A 1,243-nucleotide genomic window follows, 5' to 3' on the forward strand; every position below is an offset into this window, starting at 1 on the left:
ATAAATATACTACTTTATTTATTCCCTATTGGTGCTACCTAAGTATTTTTTGTTAAGAATTTTAAAGCATTAATTGTATTATTTGTATTTAAATTTAATTTTTATTAAAGTTTCTTAATCTTGTAATATTTTTATAAATTTTATATATTCTTAATATATTAATTTTTATATTTTCAATATATTTATAATACTTACTTAATTGTTGTTTTTATTTTATGAAAGACATATTGCAACGTTTTTTTTACATAAAAGTTTTTACAGAAAATATTTAATAATGTTAATATAAGTTAAATAATAATAAAAATAAAGTTGTAATTGATTCTACTTTAATTTTTACGAATTTATTAATTTTTACAATTTATAAATTTAAAGAAATTTGCGGGAATGGATGATAAATGTCGGACCAATCACAAACCGGGGAGAAGGTGGCCAGACTCTTATTAGAGGGTCACTAATAAAATCGGGAGAGTTGCGCTACTATTGTATATACTGTGGTCTTGAAATAGATGGCGTTGTAGAGCATCGGTAAAAACATGGTATAAACACATGGGTATGCTCATCCGGTGGACGAATTTAGAAAGCCTTTGCGCATCACTCAGTTTACGTCACATTCGGCTACTTTCGGATGCTTTCGGAAGCTTTCGGACTCTGAGTGCCAATGAAATATGGGCTGCCGTATTTATGATATTCGTTAAAGCGGTAAAGTAAGCAAGAGTTTTTATTAAAAATAATGGCTGTTTGTGCAGTAAAAGTCTGCAATAATTATTATCGAAAAACGGTAAGAATGAAAGGAGAGGAAATAAAATATTTCAGGTTTCCTAAAGACCCTGAAATTGCTGCAAAATGGATCGAAGTGTGCGAGGAAAATGTAAATTTAACGCATGGTAAGGTTGAAATATTGCATATTAACGCATAAACAAATTGATAGTGTAAATGTAAATAACTAATCTGATTAGGTTAACTTTTTGATAATTATACAGAATCACTCAAGCAGCTTAAAAATCGATCAAATTAAGCTTATTCGACGCGTTTTTGCATGAAACGAAAGGATCTGGCAGAAATAAGCGTCGCTCTGCCCTACGAACCGAGATATTTAATGTTAAAGTTGACGACTATTCAGGTTAGGAAATCTGTCAGACCTCTGTCCATGATCTCTCCCTCCCCCCCTGTTGAGGGGCGCACGATTTCTACGATTGTACTGTCGGGGCAGACCTCTGACGACGGTGTGGGTGCGGGGGGGGGG

Source organism: Cyphomyrmex costatus, unplaced genomic scaffold, assembly GCF_001594065.2.
Source record: "Cyphomyrmex costatus isolate MS0001 unplaced genomic scaffold, Ccosl1.0 scaffold114, whole genome shotgun sequence".
NCBI lineage: Eukaryota > Metazoa > Arthropoda > Insecta > Hymenoptera > Formicidae > Cyphomyrmex > Cyphomyrmex costatus.